We start from the raw sequence: 26,562 nt of genomic DNA, 5'->3' as shown, positions 1-26,562 counted from the left end.
ATTGTCTGCATAGACAGTAATTCTGCTTATCACTGCAAACCAGACTTCTATAATTATGTTCTTCAAGAGCTGAAGATCCGCATCAGAAAAATAGCACCAGAAAAAGCAGATAAATGTAGTTGTTTGGTTTCTGCTTAAGAAGAAGATTTGATTGTCTACTATATCAAGAATATGATATTTAGCATTTATTAGCATTTACCAAATAGTCCAAATGTCTATCAAATTATAGAATAGCTCTTTTTAATGACGATTTGCAAATATTATTTTCTGTTATATATCATATTTAATATATCTGTTCTATTCTGTATATATATCATCTTTAATTGATGATAGTTTGTATACATCTCACTGATTTAATTTATCTCCTTTCTAACACAAACACGCTTGCACGAACACACTCACACATACACACACACCTTCCTGAGCTGTGTATTGCACTTCGATCTGTGAAGTTTCAGCGTCAGCACTGCTCTCCCATCTGGGCACTTACACCAAACAATGCAACTGTACGGCATCAACATTAGACAGTGTCAAGTTGTCAACATTCGTATGGCGTTATGCTATTCCGCTGCTCTTCAGAATGAGAGGTGGATTTGCTTGGTTAATGTATAAAGACATAACAATCTCAAGCATTGAGGAATGTTTGTACAACTACATGATTAAAGGAAAAGTTCACCCAAATATGAAAATTCTGTCATGAATTACTAGCGTGTCCTTCCAAACCTGTATGAATTTCTCTGTTTAGTTCAACACAGAAAAAGCTATTTGGACGAATGCTTGTAAACAAGCAGTTCCGAAGAATACCATAGTGGGAGAAAGTACAATGTCAAAAGTGCCCCAGAACGGTTTGCTGTCCTAGTTTCTTCAAAATATCTTCTACTACCCCTACTGTGGTAGTCAATGGGGTCCAAGAACCGTTTGGTTATAAGCATTCTTCCAAAAATCTTTCTCTGTGTTCATCAAACAAAGAAATATATACCGATTTAGAACAACTCAAAGGTGAGTAAATGATTTTTTTGGTGAACTATCCCTTTTAGAACATGAAGCAGATCCCAGAGCAGATCTCTCTAACTCTTTTGCTCTTTCTTATTACAAACAGATTGAGTCAGGCGACAGAAGTGCTATAGTATGTATTTAATCCCAATGTAAAGATTTGTTTAAAAATTTTAAGGTCAGGGGCCCTCGTTGAATTCTAAACAAGAATGTTCCATTTGTTGAATGTTCCAAGAAAAAAACAATAGACACAAACAAGACAATTGTTCAGGTGACGTAGGACTACATAGTTATGCAATGATTCTAATTTGTTTAGTCATTTCGCCATGTGTACATTTATTACTACTATGTTTGTACAGATGCTCTGTCAGATCCCTGTCAAACGTGAAAGACGTGAGGACCAAAGGTTAGCTTATGGAGTGATGCTGCATATGTGTGTTTACACATAAAGAGCTCTAATATTCTGAAACGCTAATTGTGTCTGACACACAGAGACGTTGAGGTTGTCAAAGAGGTCATTGACCTTGATGAATGTTGACAGATGAGATCAAGCTGACAGATACAACATCAACAACATCCGTAGCTGTCTCCAGGGGTAAAACTGTCTCATTCAGCGATTAACAGTGGTCTTTCATTTCCTCTTTGCTCTTTAAATGCTTGTTTTTCAATAACTGTCTTTGTCTTTAGCATCTTTGTTTTAATACTGTTATTTCCCCATCTCTCTCGTTCTCTCCCCAGACACAGCTGTTAAACCAGTGTGGTCACCTCTGTTAGCCTTTGGCCCACTTGTGTCTGTCTATTTGCACTCCTGCTGTGAAAGGTTCCACTGTAGAGCAAACAAACATGTCAACATTACACGCACACATTCACACAATATCTGTCTGTATTAAAGATGGCACTCGTGAAAAGCATCTACAGTTAAACCAGACCTCTGTTTTGGTCTGAAACGTTGATAAGATTTATAACCCCTAACAATGTCTGACAGACACTTTATACTTTTTTTAAGGATTGTCCTCTAAGGACACTACCTAGATTTGGCAACGCTCAGTGGCTCAGTGACAGACCAGCCCGAAAACCTATTCTGACTCAACAGACAGATTATTTTCAATGCTGATCTGAGACCTTCTGCCCACCTCTAATACCTTTACAGGGGGAGCACGTTCAACTGATCTTAGATCAGACAATAGGCGCGTCTGCCAAAGACTCAGGGGATGAGGAAGGGGTGAGAGAAGAGTCAGGAAGATGTCTCTGTAAAGCTTTGCTTTGAAGTGTAATGGAGAGCATTAGTTACTTTCAGGTGTAATAAACTTTAGCCAAATGTATCGACAACAGCAAATGCGATCTGAAAGGCTTTTAAGAATGTCTGCCAAACGTCTTTCTCTCTGGACTATCTCTCTCTCTCACTTCTTCTCTTTCTAAGCATTTCTATCCTTCTAGTGCCAAATTGTCCACCCCACACACTGCCAGGATTATAAATCACTTAAGAAGTTTAACACAAATGTATCATTCTCTATAGCCTCTGTTGTATTTCAGCAATGAACTCTATTTGGCTATGGTGGAGGCACTTAGACCAAAAGAGCTAACAGTGCTCAATACTTGTCTACTGATGGAGCTTCAATTTGCCAAATGCCCTGATGTTTTCAAGAAATAGATTCAGGTTTGACTGCCATTTCGCTCGATTTAACAGCAATTACTTTATAAATAAAGCGTGTGCTCTATATTTGAATATTGATAGAGCAGCACGGGTACCATAGATGGTAACAGTTTCCGATGGAATCGATCAAACATTAAAACGCCGGTTAAAAATGGCTGGAGAGCTATCGTAGACACCGCTGAGTGGCGCTGATTCACTGAGCATTGGGTTGCTCGCACATCCCTGGAGAGCGCGCAGGGATCGAGTCAGAGCGCACCAGACCTTTGCCTTCAAAGTACCGGCAGAATGCGCACAGAGCGCGCACCGTTTCATGCCGGGCTTATTTCCGCTGCTCTGAACGGACAAACACCATTCAAAGAAGCTAAACTCGAAAAGATGCGGGGCGTTGGCTTTGTTGGAAACCTCTGTGTGATTTTAAAGCAGGAGCGAACGCGTTGATGTGAAGTTTTGCGCCGATCTCCGTTGAGTTTAGATGAAGGTCTGAGGCGCCGCCGGAGAGGGAACGTTGCGTCTTCGCACCCGGATAGCCTGCGGGACATCGGGCGCTTTTTCGATCAGTGGACTGAACTTGCTTCTTCTATATTTGCGGGTTTCCGACTCTTTCCGAGAAAGGGGTATCCTTTAGTGCGGATTTTTAAGCCTCTCTGGTTCGTGGAAGGAATAACTCATATAATGGAAGGGCAATGAGACCCCTCTCTGCTGGGCAATAATAATTCGGACCACCGCACCAACAGGTACAGAGCTTTACTATTTATACAATTCCAGACTCGTGCTTTCAATTAAATGTAATTGTTAACAGCACATAATATTCCTAAAGAAGAATTAGATGCTGAATTAGATAACTCGATTTAGTTCAATTAAAAGTGCTATCTGTTTAAGTTATTAATAATATGTGCAAGTGTTCCTTGTATTCTGATCACCATTCTGTTCACTAAAACTTTAATATATATGTTAACCTTAAATAGTTTGCAATGCAGTCTTCTGTGTCAGTTAAAATGACAATGTTTGTCAGTGCGCGCTTTTATGCGCAAAAGACGGAATATGTGTTGACGGTGCGCTCCCGTCTTCCGCATTCACGGTATGTGCCATGTTAAAGTCACACGTCAGTCCTAAACCAGCTCACCCTGGGTGGAAAGGGCGCAAACAGAGACTGTAAACCTTACGGAAGATGTCCGGCCCCTTTACACGGATCATGGACATCCAGAATCCCCGCACAGCCAACAGATTCAACCCACAAGAGAGCACAAATCCCACAGGCTAAAGTACAATGTATACAGTACTAACTTTCTCATTTTTTCGCAGTGTTTGTAATATCTGAGCTGTAAATTGCACTTAATCTCTTTATAAATCCCTCAAATCACTTATGTAAGTCAGGAAAGATGCATACCGCGGATATGGCCATATGATTTTGTAGTTGGAAGTGTAATTTCCTCAGTAATTGCATTGCCTGGGCTCATGTGGTTGGCTGATATAACTCCCTTCAGGCCACAGTGCGCGTTTATTCTCCTCTTAACAGAGCTGGTTATGTGTTCTCTATGAGGAAGGATGTTGTCGGGAGCTCAAGGCTTAGGAACACACAGATGCCCCGCTGATACTGGCTGCTGAAATAATCCTTTGTGAATCACAGCTGAATGTAGTAGTTTATTTGATTTGGCTCGGTTGTTGGCTAGTCCCGGATCTGCTGTTAGAGTAAGAGGGGTTTAACAAGAGCGGGACGTTTGGGACAGGCCTCCCTGTACTGATGCGCATATTCCTATCGCCGGTTGAATCTACAGTAAGAGCAGTTGTCTTGTACAAATGTAAAAAAGAAATGGACCAACAGGGCTAGGGATCCACTGTACTGCTGGATTAGGTTTGAACTAAACTCTGTTAGACTATAGCCCTGATTTACACGGTTAAACTGGGATAGCAAGCATGGCTGTAGAATCCTCGGCCATCCTTGGATGAGAATGAGTTTAATTAGCCTACAGAATGACAGGAGAGAGAGAGGCACTCTATAAAAGTGATTTATTAAACATCAGAGAGAGAGAGAGAGAGAGAGAGAGAGAATGTGCTAATTATGTTTGACTTGTGCCATCTGAGGTGAAACATTTCCAGACCTTTAAGAATCTGAATGTCTTTACATGATCCTTGTTATAAATATTTCCCTCCCGTGTTTGTTCTGTTATTCCTACTCTCTTTATTGTTTTCTTTCCCGCTGGTATGGGTAATGTTTAATCAAGGATTTGTTTGTAATTCTAATGTTTTGTTTGAGCTGCTATTTGGTGCTTATTTTTCTCGTCTCATTATTAACTCTCTCGAAAACTGCGTGTGTATGCGTGTTTGTGTTTATGATGATGTTTGGCTGCATTAGTGCGTGTGTTTACACAGGCTATTAACTGTGACAAATAACTGGGTTACTTGTTGGAAGGGCTGATGTCTGGGTTAGAGCTGGCATCTCGGGTTTCCAGCCGCTGGTTTGGGTTTCAGTTAAAATGACTTGAGTCTAGTCAGATGACCAGACCCAGTTCATTCAGTTTTTCTATTTTAATGTGTGTGTGCGTGTGTGAATAATTCATCAAAGCATTCACAGACAACCAGTGTTTGTTTTAATGATGTCCTTTTGTGAGTGCGTTATTTCATGCCGCTTTCATTTTTTAGTAAGCAAGTCTAGAACGGGATCAGTGACACATTTTTATCAATGGACGTTTTATGGCGCTGGATTGATTTAGATTTTAACACGTTATGGGGTGTTGTCCCGGACTGGGTTTAAGACTAGTCCCAGACTAACTTAAATGTCAAAGGTGTCTTGATCAAAAACAACTTACACAGAAATATCTTTAAAAAGATCATTGCCATTGTTTTGTGTCGAGATGCACACCAGTAATGTTTTTCTTTGGTATCTTTTATGAAACTACTTAAAATCCCAATTTAACTAAGGCCTAGTCCTGATTTAAACCAATCTCTGTCCGGGAAACCGCCCCTATATGTTTTAATGTGTATCACTGCTGTCGTTCCGAAACCTTGAATCTCCATATTTCCCGATTATGATTTTAACCATAAATCATTATAAATCATCCTTTATCTTTGTCACTGGGTTTTTTCTTATTTGTTACCAATAAAATGATTAGCTTTTCACAACACTCTATTTAATCATATAAAAAATACAGTTTTTTTCCATTTCCTAAAAAACTGTGAATTTGAAGCTTGCTTTACAACTGGAAAGAAGGAATGGAAATCTTCCCTTTACTTCTGAATATTTACTGGTGAAAGTTTCATAGCTCTCAAATTGATGATTTTCAGTAAATTGCTTTGCGTGCAGCTGAGCTGTTTGCCAGAGTGTTGATTAATGAGAGAATAACAAAACACTTGACGGATTAAATCTGCACCGCTGCAAAAAAACAAAAAACAATCTTTGTGTCAATCTTTTCCTGCGTTCTGAATCCATCATGTGGAATCAGGCAGAGTCGGTCTTTCACAGAAAATATTAGAAGTCTTACAGCAATGCAGTGACCACGATGTCCAAAACAATCCTTCACTCACTTATACATTTTACCGTCGCTGATGCCGTATCAGACCTCTGAGGTGACATTTTCTTCCTGTACTCCGTTATCTTGCTTTACGTTCTTGCATTTAGTTATCTCACAGCACAATATTAACATTGCTATCATGAAACAGCCTCTGCATGACATAAAGACCCGGAGAAAGTAAAACTGTGCGACCCCCTGTGTTTCCTTGGATGAGATGTTTAAATGCAGGAATTCAGTTACGGATGAGCTGAATGAGAGCATTCGTGAACGAGTGTGATGCATGTATGTTGAAAACTTGTTTGGTTGACAGGCCAAAGGAAGATGTCATTGCTCAGAGGTTGCTCTTTCGTAGCTCAGGAGATGTGATTGAGTTCTAAGTTGTTTTGGTATGTTCCATGAAGATATTTTGTAAATATCCTAAATTAAATATATAAAAACTTTATTTTTGTGAGTGGATGGCCTGCCACAGTGCCCCTGATTTACAACTTCAAAGGCAATTTTCTCAATATTTAGATTTTTTTGCACTCTCCGGTTCCAGAGTTGAAACGGTTGTATCTCAGCCAGATATTGTCTTATTCTAACAACTCATACATCAATAGAAATCATATTTATTCAGCGTTCACATTATGTAAAAATCTCAATTTCGAAAAATTGACCCCCCACAAGACTGGTTAGAGAAACAGAAACAACAAAGAAAATTGTTGAGTATGGATATGAGATGGACATGTAAAAGGAATGTAGATTGTATAGGTTTAATAATCTGGATTTGGGTAAATTTGATAAGAAATATTTGAGTTCATATAAAGATCTTCAGCAATATTGACTTTTGATCGCGGACCTGACAAATCTGAGCGCAGTTTGGGACACTGTTGAAACCTCTTCTGAAACTCAAATGGAGCCATTTATGAGATTTGTGGCTCCTTCTCTGGGAAATATCTGAGACACAGGAGACTGAAGCAAAAAATTCAATTTGATCTCTATTTAATCTCATTTATTTCCAGGAGACACATTTGAGATTTTAAAGAGATCTCCTCTAGGATTTTTCTCTTTTTGGAGAAGAATTATTTTCCAATGTGAGAAATATGCCAAAATCAAACTTAATTTCTCTGTTTATACTTTATTTACTGGTTAATATTAGAGTATTAAGTTGTTAATATTAAAATTACTTGTGAAGTTTTTTAAGTAATTATGTTAAATAGCGTAGTTCAAAAACATTGGTCTTCGTAAAACAATTCTAAACTAGATTTTACACGTAGAAATTTTAGGAATAAATTTGATCTCCATTTAATCTCATTGCCGTCTCAAAGAAACAAGTGAGAAATTTCTTTACAGAGATCTTATTTGCCGTTCTTTCCGACAGCAGCGTAAGAAATTGTGTGCACCCTCTGAAAAGAAACACATGATGTTACAGTATCTTTGCACGGCTGAGGATCTCTGAGCTTGACGTTTGAGTGACGTTTGGATCACGGCTAGACAGCGCGCCTCACGTACGATCGCTTCGCTCCTGCAGCTGTCAAGTGCATTACCGCTGGACGCATCTGTATACCGGTGCTCTACTTTGTGTTTGAGTGTGTATGTGAGTGTCTTTGTGGGTTTGTGTGTGCGCTGCTGGCTAAGTTTCACTCTGCCGGGTCCCTGATGCTGTGGCGACTGATCTCGTTTGCCAGAATTCAGGCAAAACAAGCACCTCAGAGCCTAATTACACCCAAACCCCCAAAACCCCCCAAGCTCTGCTGTGAATTCAGTCAGAACACACACACACACTCACACACTCATACACACACACCTACTCACACACTCACACACACACTCACATATGATAAGCTTGAAAAAAGCACACATTGAAGCGAAGGCTTGCTGAAGAAGGATGGGTAAGAACAGATCAACCTTTGAGGTTGGGACATACACACACGTGCATGTGTGGGTGTGATGCCCATAAATCTTTCAGCCTGAGGTTTTGTGGGATTTTGTTTTTGTTTTATTGCCCAAATTGCAGAGACCAAGAGCCCCCGAAATCACCCCAATGGACTCAACAGGAACTTAATAAACATATTAAATAATGTTTCAATGAAAATGATAAAATGCTGAAATGGTTGTTGTGTGTGTTAGGTTTGGTTTTCCCCCAAATATAATTCTCTTGATGTTAAAGCTAAAAAATTCAATTCAAGGCTCCAGGATGATAAGCAAAACAAATGTGTTGCATTAAGTTCACAGTCTGTAATGAGGAATAGGGAAGATAGTTCACTGGTTCTTCCATTTCCAGTTGTTCTTTTTATCATCTATTCTCTCAGTTTCTCATCAGTTCATTCTTATCTTTCTCCCGTTCCTGCTCTGTCTTCTCGCGTATCTGGGTGTGAGGCAGCTTTCACTCAGAACAATTTGTTTTCCGTGAACCGCTAGGCTTCCTCTCTCTCTGTCTATTTTTTCATTCTCTCTGTCTTTTTTCTATCTCTCTGTTGTGAGAGTGTTATGGGAATTCAGTCTGGAAAAGGACTTTCTGCTTCAGGGCTGAAGAAACAATGAATATCATCATTTTTTTTCCTCTTCCTGCATTTTTTCTTTACCTTGAGTGTCTTTTGTCTTAGGTGCGCCAAATCCCAAATGAATTGTCAGATATTTGCAGTTATAGTAGCACTGATATCACATGGATATGCATTGTTGTATTATTTTAGAAAAAATATTTCTGGGTCGTTCAGTTTGTAATTATAAAACAGAATTTTATGTCTCGATCCGGCCTTGATTTACAAATCAATTCATTATTTGTTAGATGCTTTTTGTGATAAAACTTACTTACAGTGTGTTAATAGCAATTGCAATGAAAAGAGGTTAAAGATATACTTCACCCAAAAAAGAAAACAATGTCATAATTTTCTCATCCTCTTGTCATTTCAAACCTGTTTGACTTTCTTTCTTCCGCAGAACACAAAATAAGACATTTTAAAGAATGTTGGTTATCGAACAAGGGTTTGTTCCTATTGATTTGCATTGTTTGTTTTCAATACAATAGAAGTAAATGGGCACCGGCGTTGTTTAGTTTCCAACATTCTTCAAAATATCGTATTTTGTGTTCTTCTGCAAAAGAAAGAAAATGTCATATGGGAATACAGAATTTTCATTTTTGGAATCTCTTTAAGGGGTCTTGCTTGGTAATAAAGAAGTACTGTGAACTTCAATAGTCATGTCAACAGGGGCTTTAACCCAAGGCCAATATGAGAGTTGTGTGTTTCTATACATCTATACATTACCCGGAAAAAAAAGGTCTGTCAGTTTCCCAGATCTGTCTGTGTTCTAATAAAACATACACCCTTTGATCTCATTAGAAAAGCGGACATTATTATATGTGTCTGAATAAATAGAGCAACGCACAACACAATTCGTTTTTATGTTCATTCCCTGTTAAGAGGTCTCTGAATGCCTCTAGATGTATAACATTATGACGCTCAAGTGTTGCGTGTTATAGGGGTGAATGACTGGAGACCGGGGTCATTCCGCAGAGAGCTCTTGTGATTACCAAACCATAATTACACTGATGAGAACCGCTATTAACTGTACGTTTCATTCACCGGTCTCATCACTGCAGACCTAACAAATCACACACTTCCACAGCTCTGTGGATGAATTACAAGTTCTCTGCATTCTGAGAGAATTTTTTACTTTAATCATTTTACTTTAAAGGGCTGATCACACTATTATTATAACAGTAATTATAACTGTACAGTATAATTATAACTTTATGAATTTCCAGACTATGGGTGATAACCACAACATTATGGTAATTTAATGCTTGTATGCTGCCGGGTCACTAAGATGGATGTAGATGACCCTCTGTAGCTTTATGCTTTGTGGAAAAACAAGGAAAACAGTTTCTGGGTAAATTAAATTCAGGAGGTAAACAAAGTTCAAGACCAGAAAAAACATTATCTTAATAGTTATCCTCAATAATGTGAACGACCCTCCAAAGTAAATTTACACACAGTTTCTGAGGTAAAGTGACTGATGCACTTGGGATATTATGTCTGCACCTTGAGATTTTGGTAAATATGCCAGTACACCGTACTTTACCTGAATTTAGTTAATCTGTAGTGATTTGCATTGACAAAGTTAAGAATTACTTTATTATCTTTTATGACATGTATTCTTCATTTTGTGAGTTCTTTGATGTTCTAAGTAATACAAAATATTGACGCACCAAAAAAAAAGTGACGAAAGCACAGTACAGTACGCGGTGCAAGCGGCTTTGTGGTGTTATTCTGTAGTGGTCATCCATAGGAGGTGCAGCACGTTTTACATGTTTATATACATTGTACATAATTCCACTACAAGAATTAAATGACTCTGGATTTTCACTAAATATCTGGCGCCTTGGTGAACCTGAAATCTGCGATTTAAATTCTGTACGAGATTCAAGTGACAGAGTTGACAAGCTGTTGCAAGATCCCTACAGATCTCCATAGACAATTTCTCATTCTCATTTGACACACCATATTTACTGCTATACTGGGAAGCATGCTGTGTATGTGTGCGTGAATGCGTGTGTGTGGTTTAAGCTCTAAAATGAATTTGGACGATCCCATCATCCTCTGCTCTGAGGCTTCTTGGCGCATCTGCAGCCATTCGATAAAACCTCCATGTATCTTTACAGTCTTTTCTGATTCTCTAAGATGTCATGCAGCGAGACTGTCTTTGACTGGAGTACTCACGTGCATCAACAGAAGCATCACCTAAGGAAATGGGAAAAAACTAGTTTTAGAAGTTTTGTGACATGCCAGTGTATGATGTAATAGGCCTATCATCGTGTGTGTAATGAAGAGTAGGCTAATTCATCATAAATTAGCTGTTTCTATTTGGTTTGACCTCATATTTTTGTGTAATGGCCTGTAAATGACAGCACAGGCCTTCGGGGAATTTGAGATGGTCAACACTTTACGCTAAATTAAAGGTGCAATGTGTAATTTTTTTGGTGGATCAGTTGACACAAATGCAATGTAATATACAGAACTATGTCTTCAGGGGTGAATAAAGACCTCACAGCGTAATGTTTTTATTACATTAGAATAAGATATTTCTATCTACTTAAACTGCGGGTCCCCTTACATCGAATTCGGCATGTTGTTTCAACAGTAGCCCTAAACACACAAACTGCTCTCCAGAGGGTGTTTTGTAAATATGTTATCTCATTTGGCAAAGAAGTGAAAATCTGACGACATCTCACTTCTGTGTCAGCCACCTTAGTGCTTTGAGGGAAAGGGTTGGGGTGACCCATATAGTTGCGGTTCACAGCCTTACTGCTAGATGCCACTACATGTTATAAACGGGACCTTTAAATTTAAAGGTGTAGTTCTATTTATGCGTGGCACTTGTGTGATATTTGTTTGTTAATTCAGTTTATACATTTTAACTGTGGCTTAGGTGTCGAAAGTACAGTACTTCTTCTGTGGCTGGTGAATTTGTGTGATTACAAAGTAAGATATGTCTCTAAAAGTACTTCTATATAAAGAATAATATATCCAGTGCTGGATGCTGACTCATTGTAGTTTTATAATCTTGTGCTTGTAATGCAGATGCATTTGTAATTCGCTTTCTACAACAGGCAACTGCCTCATAGTAATGAATGTTACACGGTGAGCACTTACAGAATGGTATAGATTCTTTAACACTCAAACACTCATTCATTTCAATTATTCATATGTACTGTAGAAAGTCTAACACACTCTTCTCTATCACACACACATGCGGTGCGATGAGCAGGAGATTTGGGTGGACCCGCGGCCAAACTCAGCTCATTAATTGATGCATGAATCCCTGCAGGAGACCTACAGTCTTCTTCTACCTTCTTCCGCAGCACTCTCTCTTTCTTAATATTTTTCTTTCCGTGTGTCTTCGTCGGGAGGTCACTGAGGGAAAGATGGAAAATAAGTTTCCGCTGCACTCAAGGAGAGATTTGAGAAGTGGGAAGGGAGGGCGACGCGAGAGTTTTAAGCTTTTAGTGGATTTTGTGCAAAAGTGAGAGTGAAACGGAGAGGACAGTTTTTGCCTTCTATTCTGTGAGTCACCCAACCCTCTCTCTCACTTCAAAATTTCTTTCTTTACAATTCAATGTACTTTATTGCAATGGCTGGTTTCAAGACAAAGTTGTCAAAGCACTTAAGTCAATACAGGGCAGTGTTTGCAGTAGGGAAAATATATGACATAGACTTTAGATATATATTAAAGATATAATGAACATTGAAAGTACTGATAGGTTGTTCATGGAGTTCATATCCAATATGAATTCAAACACACACATGCACGCACACACTAACCTACACATACACATATACAGAAAAGTCTCACAAATATTAAAACTAACTTTCCAGGTAATTGGTCTGCTCTCTGCATCAGTGGGTGAATATTATTCTCATATAAATTTATTGCAGTTGTTGCATAAGGGTTTGTTTGGCCTGGAGACAATTCGCATTGTTCTGTTTTCAAGGTAATTTATATAAATTGTTCTTTGAATTGGGGTTGATGTACAGTCAGGCAGTCATTGTCAAGTGATTTGTGGTCAAGAGAACAACCATATTGTATAATGTTAATTAGCTTTTAGTTAAAATTATAAAAATTTATAAATTTTTTATTTTCTGTTAAAAATGTTTTCAGTGAAGTTACCATTCGAGTGATTCGTCTTAGCTTTTACCCTGTTCAACCCACATCAGAAATGCAGTATGTTGTGTGCTTCTGTGGAGAATCATTCAATGACTGACATCAAATCAGTCATCATTTCAATACTATTTGTCACAAAAAAACGTCACTAAGCTACATGAACTTTAAAGTAAATTAATTAAATATTTAAGTACAGCCTACTTGAGCACTGTAAGTTGATTGAACTCGTGCTACATAATTTTTTCAGTAAAAAAGGTCAAGTGAACTCATATATTTGTGTAAACAGAACAAAGATTTTCTTGTTATTTTGACTTTAAATGTCCTTAAGTTGTATCTACTTAAAAACCATGATGCAAAAATGATGCATATATATTTTAAGTAAAGTCAACACATAATTTCTTACAGTGTACGTTAAGCCTTGCAGGGGGTTGAGGAACTTGATACAAAAATGGAGGCAGACTTACATTAAAATTTAAGCTAAAATATTGTTGCTGTCCTTCCGAAACCTGTCCAGATTTGCTGTTTTTCCAGAAATATAAAAGCTGTGCTTTTTAAATAAATAAATTCTTTGTTGTTAAAGTTGACAATAAGACTTTTTTCATACTTTTTACTGGTTTGATATTTTCAAAACCCACTGATAAAGGGTGACTAATTTTAATGATAATTCATTATAAAAAAATATTTGTAGGTTCCATTAAAAAAAAGGTTGAGTTGACTTAACTTGTTAAATTGACTAATATTTTTAAGTTGAATTACCAATTTTTTTACAAATAACAACCAGGTAACTTATTGTTGTTGAACCAACATTTTTTACAGTGTAATGCAAACAATTAAAATCATGAAATATGTGAATACAAGGTTTCAGAAAGACAGCACAATATACATTGTATATACATACAGCGATTGTATAACATTTGGCAATAGATTAAAAAACAAGTAATCAAAAGAACCATGAATCTTGTGGTTCTGTCTTCAGCTCTTTTGCAGTCACTGGTAATCACATTTTCTTTTTGCCAGCTTCTTTCATCCTGATTTATAAGAGAGGAGAATCTCTGAAGATTTTTGTTATATGTTCTGATCTTGACTTATATACAGATACTGTCACAGCAGAAGATCAAGGCATTGATAACTAGACCCAGGGCTGCTGATTAATGAAATGTATATTGTTACAAAAAAAAAGAAAGTGAAATTCTTCCCCGCAGCACTGATCTCTCTCCATCTTTCTCTACTGTCTACCTTTCAAACACCCTGTCTCTCTCCATCCTTGTGTTTTTGCAAGTAACTTTCATGGGACCTAACAGTTTTCAAAAAGACTCTGAAGTAAAGGCCTCCCAAATCCATAATGTGGTCTAAGCCGAAAGAGGTCATAAAACATTGATTTGGCCACATTTTTCAGAAGGAGGTGTCAAGCGTTGCTTTTTCTCCAACTGCACAGACAGCTTACCCTACAAAACTGCTCTAGGGGCCAACTCTGAGGAGAGAAAGAGAGAGAAAGAGTATGAGAGAGATAGAGAGATAGAGAGAGAGAGAGAGAGAGAGAGAGAGAGAGATGAGTATGAGCGCTGAGCACATCAGAAAGATAGCATTAGAGGATCATCTATGATCAAAGACAGATACTTAATCACGATTGGATTCATTAAAACCGTGCAGACCAATTAATCAATCCGGATCAGAAGAAGAAGACCTCATTTATCTGTGAAGAATGCATGAAATGAGGGAGGCATTAAATTACAATTTGAACTCAAAGTGTCCAATTTACTTGCTCTTTTGGATGTATTATGAGGATCACATTATGTTACTCTTCACTGATAATTGCATCATTAAATAAATTGCATTTCTGACACTAAGTAATAGTTTAAATTACATGTTTCATCGGCTTAATGAATATATGTGTAGATAAGCAGTGCTGGCCTGCCTATATGTTTCAAATATAATGATCACTTGAAATATAAATGAGTTTTGCAGGGCTTAGTCATATATTACACTAAAATGTGATATATAGTAAAAAATGTGACTTAGAGAGCTCAATACTTTGTGATTTATTTAAACAGGAGTTAAGAACGCTTTTGTAACGGCCCCTGGTGTTCCCCTCCCACCCTTCCATGTGTTTTCACCCTATGAACTCTCTATCAACGGACTTTTAGTTATGGACTGCATTACCCAGAACTCTGTGCACTCACTCATTATCACTGATTACTCACACCTGCATGCCATCATCCACACCATATATACTCTGCACTCACCCTTATTGTTCTCTACCCGTGGTTGTTCATTGTGGCTCACTTGTCATCATTAACTGGATTATCACTACCTGTGATTGTCATCGTGTCTGTCTTCAGTGTGTGAATTTAAAGCTGGGATTATGTAATATTTACTGATTTATTTTAAAGGGAAATTTAAGTAGTCAATTTCAAAAAACAGAACATTTTAGATGTAATACTTTATCCCTCAGCTTGTAAATCAAAGGTAAAGTATTTTAACATGATGACTTTATGCTGGTTTATGGGACAAGTCTTCGGTATTTTTATTAAGAAGGTGTAACATTGTGTTATGGATATACAGCCACATAAAAATCTGAAGGCCAATTTCGATTATTTTCATATTTTATATAGAATTTAATATTTATAGGTATGTGTTTAGGTGAAATTATCATTCTCTGAACTTCTAACAGTATTTCTGCCATATTTCAAATAATAATATTGTTTCTATTCGCAATTTTGTAGAAACATGTCAAAATAACAGAAAATATGCTCTGTATTTATTTTCAGACCTGAATTACGGCTATTCTCTTTTAAGCAATAACCAACAGTAATATTTGTGCATGTATTTAAAGTATGTGAAACATTTTCCACATTTTTCCTGTCATTCACATTAGTGTTGGATGACCTCATCACTCCTTTGATTTTGTTCAAAATTCAACAAACACTGAACAGGAATGGCTAAAATACATCTAGAAATGAATAAAATAATGCTAAATAATTTATTTTTTTCTATGTGGCTGTAGACTTGATAGAATCACTTGCTAGCTTGTTTAGTCATAGCTCTTTTCATGACTATATGAATCTTATAAACTTGCAACTTTAAATGATGTCCATGCAACAATACTTGTCCTCATTTTATTTGTGAAGCACATTTTACAGGAATATTTAACATTATGCCAGAAACTACAAATTTATAAACGCGATAAGTTTCACCTAACATAATGAATCATTGCTAGGATGGAGCCACAAGGACATCATCCCTGATAACAACAGTTTGGTTTAGGATAAAGGGTGTAGCTTTAGCTTGCCGTGCAGAGTTTATGTGCTATCTTTTCTTATACACAGTTTAATATTAATGAGTGAGTCAAAAAGCAAGTCTCTTAACCCATTTGAGCATGTGTAGCGACAGCAAATTTCAAATTGGGTTATTCACAGTCAACATACTCCTTAAATAACCTCCTGAATGGATGAGATCCCTACAGCTAGAGTTTAAATGTGTGTGTGTGTGTGTGTGTGCGTGTGTGTGTGTTTGTGTTCTTATGCCATTCAGCACGGTTACTGTTGTTTGTGTAACATCTGTAAAACTTATTTTTCACAAACACGGGGAGTAAAAATGAAGCTTTACAAGACTTTGTGTGCTCAAACCAGCAACTGATTTTTTTTTTTATGTTGGACCAGACCACCTACCAGCTGTACGCTGCTTTTGGGTTGCCTGATTGAGAGCTGCTAAACTGTCTTGGTTGCCAGATTGGGCAGGTGTTTGAGATTTAAATGTAGCCGTTGCTGAGACCCGAACCCCATTCTCTGGGTGGATTATACCCTTGTTTCCTCCAACCCCTAATGTGTTTTATCTGACTGGATCAGCAGCCTAAACCGCATGAACACATTGGTAGGCTGGTTCACACGGACACACTCCATTAGTATTTTGCAGGAGGAAGAGTGTGCATTACTGCTAATATAATAAAAAAAGTAACGCATTAGAACTTATGTGATGTCTTAAAAGCCACACACAATGCAAAGTATTTAGTGAGTCACTATCTCATTTAAATGTGGGAGTGAATCCACAGAATATGAGCAGCACACAGGAGTCACTCCTGAAATTTTGATGATTGAAATAGCAATAGTTATAGTAGTGGTTTGGTTTTGTGGCTGCAAACAAGAAACAAGCAATTTCTTGAAAAAAGGCATCAACAGAGATGATCCTTTTGCACAGCCATGCAAAAATACACACAAAACAATCACTGTTTTCGCTTAGCGATGCCTGGATTTGTTGTACAGCTGCTAAAACCAAGTCTGAACCAGAAACATTTCAGAATGTTGCATCATCAGCCTGAGGTCATTGCACAGAAATATCACCTTGTGCTTTATAAGGGCAAATGTTTCATTTTTCTATCTGATTTAAATAAAATGAGAAGTTGTATGTCAAGCACGCAGTTGAAGTTGAGAATCTTAGTGGTATAGGACAAATGCGTTGACATTTTGGAAGATAAAATTCAGGTTTTGAGTTCTAGAAAAATTATTTTCAAGCTTCCAATGAGACATCTCTGCTGTTTTTTGTAGATTAAAAAAGTGACTTGCTATTTCTCTAGTCTTGTTTTTGTAAGTTTAATTATCAAATAAAATTATTCTTCAGTAAGTTCCACAACCCTTGATTTGAAACAAAAAAGTACAAGGAAATTATTTTTTGTTTATTTATATGTCAAAATATATATTTTTAATTATTTTATGAGGTAATGAATTATTCTTCATGTGGAGCATGACAAATGATGTCATCATATTCAACCCAGTCTCAAGGTAGTTCGGCATTAGGATTCGTGGACACAAATCTCCCCCTTTTTTCGTGTAAGTCAGCACAACCTTTCTTTTTTGCGTCCATGAATACGAATGAATCGATTACAGTTTGAGACAATGTCACGAATTCCTGTGAAACTGTGTTGTAATTTTAAACGATACAATTCAGAACATGTAGTCATGAATTATATATATGAAAACAGTTTTATGTTCATTTTAAAATATTTCGATTCAGAACTATAGGTTTAGACTGCAGGAAGCCCGTCTTGGTTACATCGACTATAAAAAATAAGAAAATGAATTCTCTGTTGCCACAAGTGTCCTGTAATGGTATTGGGACATTGCTCGAGTGTTTTTTAGCTATACAATAGTTTCAGTTTGTTTAAAAGCTCTGTATGTCTTGTTTGTACTTTTTCAATGGCTTGACTTTTGAGTTATAAGTGTTGGAATGTGAGAGTGTTTGGTTTGATGATAGGGTTGGTTAACAACAGTTGGTTCGATGTGTTTGTTACAGACCGGGTAGAGAGGCCAGCACATCTATAATCCTGTCACCACACACCATGAGGAACATCTGCTGAATGCTAAAGCTCCCTCAGCTGGCCTCAGGACAACTCTTCTGCTATCCTTTCCGGTTGCCCCGCTTAAGGACACCTTCAACAAACACACACACACATACACTCAACAGTAGCTAACAGGCGACTGTGTGTGAGTGGTTTTGCATTCTAAATATACAAAACACCAACCAAGTTAACAGTTGGAGATTATACATTTGCTCTGTTCTGGTTTGTGCAATCCTTTCGTTTTAAGTATCGACAAAGGAAATTCAGTTTGTTTGGTGGCGACATTCTGTCATCAAAATCTTTCCCTTTGGGTTCAAGAGTCTGAAATGATGAACTCTCCGTTTGGTTTAATGCGAGAAGGTTGCTGAAGCATCTAATAACACTATTAAGAGTGGAAATAAGGAGAGCTGCTCTGTGATTTGCTCCATAATTCACCACGAGGGAACTGTGATGGTTTTGTTGAATATTACGGTTTAACAATACTTCAAGAACCATATGAAACTCGTTCTTGTTCGTCCTCTTATGGATGTTTTAAAGGAACAATTCACCCAAAAATGAAATTCTGTCATCGTTTCCTCAACCTTGAGTTATTCCAAGTCTGTATATATGTCTTTGTTCTGATGAACACAGAGAAAGGTATTTGGAAGAATGCTTGTAACTATTCTTAGCCACCATTGACTACCGTAGTAGGAAAAATGCATTTAGAAGATTCTTTGTTCTGAAGAACAAAAATGAAGACTTTTTGAAGAATGAAGGAAAGCAAACAAATTTGACAGCCATTGAAATATTTCCAACTATGGAAAACTATCCTTAACGCAGTTCTTGTGGCTTCACTATCACCTGTTGTTGTTTGTTTTGGAGTCGGTTCTGTGCTGACAAGGTTCCTGATGTTGTGGGGCGATATCTCACAGCGTGGAGAGCAAGAGTGATGTTCGCTGTTTAATTAGAGCTCTGTACATACTAATGGGGTGAAGATGTGTTGAAAACCGAAGACACAGAGGAATACAACTGTCTAATAGCATCCTCGCTCTCTCTCTGACTCACCCTGAATCTCTCTCATCTGCTGTCTTGTGCGGCCGCCTGAGTTTTTAAACAATTGGAAGTTTGCGAAGAGTAATTAGCTGTTATTCTCTTCCACACACATACTGTACAGACAGACACGTACACACATATGCGCAGAGAATTAAAGATTTTTATGTCTTTCTCAATTCATCTCATATGGCTTTATTGGCAGGACTGTTTGTGTTACAACATTGCCAAAGCAAACAGTCGGTGTGTTTTCTGTTCCTGTGATGTGTTCTGGGTTCTATAAATGTCTTGTTTGTGGAACAGCTGTATAAAAGCAATATCACAATTGCAATGGTGCCGCTGAGTTTAGTATGAGCACCTGTGGCCTCATGCCTGCAGCTGCATCACAGTTGTGCTGATAATAAACTCTTGCTTGTTTGTATCTACTTTTACAGACTAGTTTTGTTAGTGTCCACAAGCGCGCGTTTTATTTGCCAACTAGAATAGTCTCAAAAGAAGCCAACACTTTAAGCTTTCCATCACTCCAGTCCAGGTATTCCAGGTTTCTCTCCAATTATAATTTTCATATTTTTTGCATGCTCTCTCACAGTGAAAAAATCTTCATAATATTCTCTAAGTCCAAAAAAACGGATATTTTTATTTCATTTCTATACCATTTTAACGTTTTCCTTAACGTCCCAGTGAAATAAAAAATGACAATTCTTATTTTTTCATGAAAGATTGCAGTGTTCATAGTAAATAACCGGGAGTTAACTTTGGGCCAAACATGTACATGCACTGAAACTATAAAAAGAGAGAAAGGGTGAATGAAAAAAACGTGGTTCTCGTTTGTTGTTCTCATTAGAATGTTAGTTTTGTTTGTAGCCAGATCATCAATCTTCTTTTAAATTGTCTGTAATGGCAAAAAATAATGCTATTATATTACTAAATGATGCCATAAAAATGGATCATTCTTTCATTTCTATACCCCTTCAACGTCTTGTAATAGAGAAAGAAATAGAGAAAGATGGAATAAATGTTCTTATTTGTTGTTTTCAGAGGTGAGATTCAATGCAAGAGAGGTTTTCCGTCTCTTGTGAGATTGTCTTGAATTGCTGTTTTGGCAGCTGTTGTTGTTTTGGTGTTTTCTGCACGATGTTTGAGATTAGATTATAGTGAAGCATCAGCCAAACATTCCAGCAGCAGAAGAGCTGAGAGGCAGAGCAGCTTTCACATCACAGGATCAGAAACTCAGAAATGGATAAGCAGCTCAGAAATGAAAACAGAAAACACAAACCGACCCAAAGTGTCTTCGACTGTGTGTTTATTTCAGCGTTCCTTCTCCTTTGCTCACTGCGTAAAGCTGTTGATTCTCCCGCACAAACACAGGAAATTGAAAAAGGATGGATATAGGCAGAAGTGTGAATTGAAGCTTTGTAGCTGCCTGCTGCAGCCTTTTTCAGGTTTGTAGATGGTATGTATGATTCATTTCTGTGTTACTATTGTTTGGTTGTAAATATGCGTTTGTGTATATACGCATATGGGTGTGTGAGTAAAGGGAAAATGATATGCTAAGCATGGCTGCTTAGTGACTCGTTCCGCGAAATGTGACATCTTGCGAGCTTTAAATAGATATCAGGTAGGTACAGTTTAGGTCAACTGCAGTCTACCAGTTGGTTAATTTAACAAATGTAAAATATGTTTTATCTTATTTCTATCTCTTGAAGCATAAGTTTACAAAATAATATCCATATTTTTTTATGGAAAGACATTGATTATGCTTAGTGGACTATTGGTAATAAAACACCCGTTCCATTTTAAACAATGAATGCTAATCCCAATATATTGCAGAGGGGTTAAGGTTTTTAGAAAATGTATTGGTATTTGTAATGTTTAATAAATTATATAGGTTTTTTATTGTTTGCAAACACATTTGTATCCAAAGAGTTCTGGGACACGATTGACTTCCAAGTAGAGACAAAAACTACTAGTAGTCAATGGTTTCCCATGAACTGTTTAGTTTCCCATATGCGTCAAAATATTATTTTGTGTTTGACAGAACAAGGTTTTAAAACAACTTGAGTGGGTGAGTAAATGGTGACAAATGCTGAGTAAATAGTTTTTATAACTTTAAAAGCTAGTTCAAAACTACCATAAAGTACATTTTATTTTTTGAACAATAAATAGGAATAGAAGTCAACTATATACTAAACAACAAGCTTGAATCAATGTTAGTTTAAAAGTAATCAAGCCTTTTTTATGACTTAACAATATGGTCATGATAAAGTGGTATTTCTTGATCAATCTCTTTCCTTCTGTGACAGTTTGGCTTAACCGAATAATAAGTCACTTCAGCCTGACACATGAAAGCAAGTGCAAGCATCCCACGTGTTGATGTGACAGACACCAATGTACCTGATGCTATTTCTGTGCAGCTTGCCTGTGTTTTTCTGTCAGGTGTGTGATGAAAAGGTGTACAGATACGGAGATAGAGAGTTATATTGAACAATGCAACTAGTGGGGGGAGACTAAACACATTTCACTTACCTTCCTACTGTTTAACATCACTGCGATCAATAAACAAGCGTTCAAAACCAAATAGTGATACTGTAGCACAACAGCCAATAATGTTGTGGAGCTACTGGTGGAATAAGTGAGGCAAAAAACAACATGTGTTAGACATATTGGTTGTCCAATTGTTCAAGTGACGGCATCATGTTGGACCTTTGAGGACTTTTAATGCATTTAGTAGAGCTATCGTTGGAGTTATGCATTGTCCTGTAAATGTGTATAGTTGAGTGTTAAGAGCTGAAAGATGTGAATATTATTGGTGTATATATACAATATTTTTGTGACAAAATGAAATTAAGCATAAAGATTATAAAGGTCCATTGTGTCATTTTTTGGAGGATCTATTGAAAGAAATACAATTTAATATACACACTGTAAAAAATTCTAGTTGTTTCAACTAAGCATTATTTAGTAACTAGTTCCACAGAAATTTTATTTTCACTTAATTTCTGTCACTAAAAGTGTTATCTGAATTGTTATTTTTTACCTGGCCAAAACTTGACTCAAATAATTACGCTTGCTCAAGTAGTTTTTTAGTTTATTCAATTCAAAAACGTGCCGTTTTTGTGTGTGTCTCGGCTTCTGCTCCCCTCCCCATATGCAAAATAGGAGGTAGAGTGCTTACACATGTGCCTTGGATGACATCAACACAAACAATACGGTGGAATGCTCAATTACGTCTGTAATGCCCTTTCCAACCAAAACCATACACTAACTGCAATAAAAATCACCTAAATGCCTTGTTCATAAATACAAATGAAATGGAAAAGACAGATAGATAGAACAACATATGCTGACCATTTGCTGTATGAAATGTTGGCCATTGAATCATGTGCAGACATATTACTAAAAGGATAATAGGATACAGGCATATATATGCTATCAGAGTACTTGTATATGACAGACAGGTATGTAAAGATCAGCAACCAGGTGTTATTACGTCGTGAGTGGCAATTTCTGCTTAACCTCATTGTCTTACAAATACAACCTCTGTTTCTATCCGTTCTAAGTGTTGTAGCACTTAGGACATACGAGAAAACACTGAACTCACCAAGAAAGACACTGCTATAACTTTCTTTCGTTGTAATGAACAAGCTTTACAGAAATTATGTCGGTCACAAGTCTTCTGAACCGATGGAGGCGATGCGTTTTACCACGACACAACACCTGTCTTTGGACCAATGTAAAGTGGATTAGCGGCGAACATATAAACAAAAGCAGCATTTACATTTATGTATTTGGCAGATGCTTTTATCCAAAGCGACTTACATTTCATTATCCTATACTTTTTTACATAGGTATCTGCAATCCCCTGGGATCAAACCCACAACCTTGCGTTGTAAACACAATGCTTTTACCACTGAGCTACAGTATAGCTGAAAGGAGATTTAAAAACAATGTGTAATACTTACTTCTTCCGGAGATGAAGCTTGATCACGAACAGCTGGTACTGATCCACTCTTGAGAATATTTTTTTTGCCGAAAGCCATGCTATACTGACCCGCATTGACTCGCCGGGAGCCGGAGATACATTCGGTGGTAGGCGACTGGCTGGAACCTGGTCTTTCGGGCGCTGGGCCACCAGGTACCGGAGCTTTGATTTTTCAACCTTTCCGGACTTCTGAGAATTTGTGAAAAGTTGAGTGCAGATTCCTCCAGTAATTATTTTAAATTCTGCATAGACCTGGAAATACAATTGGATAAAAGAGAAAAACATGAAGGAATAATTCCCCCAAGTTCTCAAATAAATTACTCAACTTCATGCCATCTTAGCATAATATACTATACTATTTTTATCAATAAGTTTAATAGATTTCAGTAAGTTGCATCGAAATGGAGCACCATACAGCAACATAACGTACACAACTTGGTTTATGAGTGAAAAAGCACATATCTTATCTTTACAAAAAAAAACACAGAACACGCAAAAATTACATTAAAAACATTGCGTGTTATTAATTAGAAAGTAAAAGACTTTGTTCCCATGACTAAAATGTAAATTCTTTCAGACATACAACGTAAATACTTATGCCTATATCGTAGTTTGTTAACTGTTACCCGTTCCGTGTACGGGACACCTAAGTTTGCGTCAATATTGTGCATGTAATTTACAATCGAATCATGACAAACTATATATCATTTGAAATGTCTAAGATTCTAGAATACAGATTTCTTTGGTGTTTTTTAAAATAAAATATGTATGGAGAGTAATTTTTTTATTATAAAGAAATATATGTGTTCTCCTAAATATTCATCTAAATATGTATATTCAGAAGAAGGTTTATTTCAATCATGGTAAATTGCGGATAATTTTACCAGACTAAAGTTAAAAAACAGAAAAAAGATATGAAACTTAACTTTGCCCTCAGTGAAAACGATTTGCACAGGGCCAAATGATAGATTTATAAGACCAAAGATTGCCCTTTAGATATAGCCAAAATGAATTAGATCCCAAGTTTAAACGCAACAGAGACACGCTCTCTCTCCGAAAGCGTCTGAGCAAATTTTCAAATAAATGAATTTTATAAACTTACCACATATTTGAAGTTAAAACTGATACATATTTGCCTTAACAACTCCTAAAACAAAATTTAATGACCAAATAACATTGTAATAGGCATTTTACTGCGCAACGCATGAAATATACAATAAAGCTGTCTTAAGGCCATATATGGACTAGATTTGTCTTTCTTAGTTCAGCCAACATTCGCCATTCTGAATATTGACTGGATTTGAAAATAATATTTAAGAAAATTTAAAATATATTAACGCTAACTTAAAATCATATGTCTTCCTAACTAAACATAGACAAGAATATTGGTTCAACTTGTATATTTTTGGCCTTCCAACATTTATTTAATTGCCGTACTTACAGTATATAACAAGTGTATAAGGTGAGGTGTATAAAGACTTAACATAATGAAGTGCTATTTCTGTCTACATCCACCGCGGGTCCACTTACATGGAATTCTCCATGTTGTTTCTACAGTAGCCCTAAATGGACAAACTACTCTACAGAGTGCATTTTGTAAATACATTATCTCCTTCGGGAAAGAAGCGAAAACACGACGACATCTTAGTCCAGTGTCAGCCACTGTAGTGCTTCAAAAGGGAGGGGTGGAGTGAGCCATCGTTTTGAATTCACAACCTCAGTGCTAGATGGCACTAAATTTCATACAATGTCATGTCACTGTCAATTTCACCCTGTCTATGTCTTCCCAAACCTGTTTAAACACAAACACTTAAGAAGGGGGATCTTAGGGGATTTGTGTTCATACAATCGAAGTTAATGGTGGCCAATGTTGTTTGGTTACCAACGTTCTTCAAGATATCTTCTCTTGGTTCCTGCAGAACAAATAAAAAGTCAAATTGGTTTGGAATAACATGCAGTGAAATAAATTAGGAAATAATTTTTTTTTTGGTTAAACTATGCATTAAAATTTCCTAAATACCATATGACCTGTAAGTGAAAGATCATTTGAAGTAGCACAAACGCTATTACAGTTATTAAATTCAATGTATGTATGTGATTTACTTTAACTTTAGTCCAATTTAATGATTTGGAATGAGAAGGAACTAAACCATAAACAACAACATTAATACTAAGGCTCTGATCTGTAATACTACATTTGTTATGTTCCTGTTCAACACAATAGAATTTTATTTTTCCTCAGTGCTTTTGTTTGATCCCTTTTTTAATTTTACCGATTTCCCATGATCCTGACCATAACAGTATATGATAAAGCCCTTAGCAGATTGTGTTAGTAGAGCTTGGCCCTCGGCCCCTCTGGATCTGACCCACTGTCACTGCTCTACAGAGGGACTTCAGTCACTGAATACTAATAAATTGTAGTTTATTGCACTTGGGGTTTACAAAATAAAAGTCGACTCTTTAAAGCCCCTCTGTAAAGCAGAGCTTTAGAGATAGTATTACTTGTATCGTTGGTCTATAGAGGTATATGTTCAATAGTATCTCTTATTACTATTTCAGTAACCTGTGCATTTATGTTTCAACACCAATGTAATATTGACTAACAAAACCCTGCATCCCTCATTAATTACTGCAGAAAAATACTCCAACCTTCGGATTTATCCGGCACGGCACGTAGAAATGCATTTGTTTGTCAGGCCCATCTGGTGATCACCATGTGTCGCTTTAACACTGAGTTCTGTCACAAATCTGCATCACTGACCTTGCAACACAGGCAGTGGTCAAAGCTTTCCTTCTCGATCTGTCTCTCTCTATGAATAAAGAGGATTAAAGCGGTTCTGGACATAAGCTTCCACTTATGTAAATACATGCAAATAAGCCGGTGCTATGAACGCATTGGCCATGATCCAGAACAACTTGTGTTTTTGAAAGGATAATAAAAAGTGCAGAAGACAAGTTGAGCCACTTCGCTGCTCTGTGCGTGGATAAATGTTTCTGTGCTCTCAAATCCGTGATTACAGTTTAAGCTGCAGAGCCATCAACCTGGAGCCAGATTCTGGAACAGCTGTACAGACTTGTTTAAAAAATAAATAAAAGCATTCCTCGGGTCCTGAAAGGCATCAGGGACGTGATGTGGCATGTAGAAATAGTGAAACACGCACAAGATAGGCATTCAAAGACTGTTACACCTGACGTTTGAAACGTTATACATCAGAAAATAGTGACACCGGATTCACATTCAGTCCACATTGTGTCTACATAACCAAATGGAACAACTTGTTTTAGCCTCAGCGATGTCAGTCTGTTCTGGACATTGACAGCCTGTCTAAGGTGCCGCGCTACAAAATCACTGAAACGAAAGTACTATTCATGTTGATTCAATCATATATTTTGACACGCAGCTGTAGTGTCTTGCACCAGC

General features: G+C 37.1%; 1 protein-coding gene across 4 annotated transcripts in view; it reads left to right on the top strand.

Annotated features, from left to right (window-relative positions):
- Positions 1-2,933: 2,933 nt before the first annotated feature.
- The window catches only part of tafa3b (TAFA chemokine like family member 3b), a 68,573-nt gene continuing 44,944 nt past the window's right edge, over positions 2,934-26,562 (top strand). Inside the window, exon 1 of one of the 4 annotated variants that reach the window (XM_056772667.1) lies at positions 2,934-3,381. The gene's annotated coding sequence lies outside the window, so the exon portion shown is untranslated. Of the gene's footprint in view, positions 3,382-18,157; positions 18,276-20,431; positions 20,613-26,562 lie in introns of those variants that run through there. The other 3 variants (XM_056772670.1, XM_056772669.1, XM_056772668.1) reach the window with 3 other exon arrangements.

The sequence above is a fragment of the Triplophysa dalaica genome, chromosome 18 (assembly GCF_015846415.1).
Source record: "Triplophysa dalaica isolate WHDGS20190420 chromosome 18, ASM1584641v1, whole genome shotgun sequence".
NCBI classification, from domain to species: domain Eukaryota; kingdom Metazoa; phylum Chordata; class Actinopteri; order Cypriniformes; family Nemacheilidae; genus Triplophysa; species Triplophysa dalaica.
Note: the sequence above shows the minus strand (reverse complement) of the source record. Positions and strands in the feature narration are given on the sequence as shown.